Genomic DNA, 515 nt, shown 5'->3' with positions numbered 1-515 from the left:
TATCATATACATGCACACGCACACACACACACGCACACACACACACGCACACACGCACACACACACACGCACACACGCACACACACACACACGTACATATACATACATACACATACACATATATATATATGCAAGATGAAAAACTATCTGATTTGAGTTAAATATATTGTTTATATCTATGGTGGCATATATAATAAAATTCCTTCTAATAAATGTGTTTAAATTGATAATGTTGGTGAAGTGTGCACATAGCTCTCGAAACGATACTGTTCATTACCTCATATTGAAATGTGCATGTATGTATGCTTCTATGTGTGAATGTATGTGTGAATGTATGCGTGAATGTATGTATGTGTATGCATGTATGTATATATATATATGTGTGCGTGTGTGTATGTGTAATATAATATATATATATATACATAGGTATATATATATATATATATTATGTATGCACACACGTACACACACATTCACACACACACACACACATATATACATACACGCACATTTAT

This window comes from Octopus bimaculoides, chromosome 8 (genome assembly GCF_001194135.2).
Source record: "Octopus bimaculoides isolate UCB-OBI-ISO-001 chromosome 8, ASM119413v2, whole genome shotgun sequence".
NCBI lineage: Eukaryota > Metazoa > Mollusca > Cephalopoda > Octopoda > Octopodidae > Octopus > Octopus bimaculoides.
Note: the sequence above shows the minus strand (reverse complement) of the source record.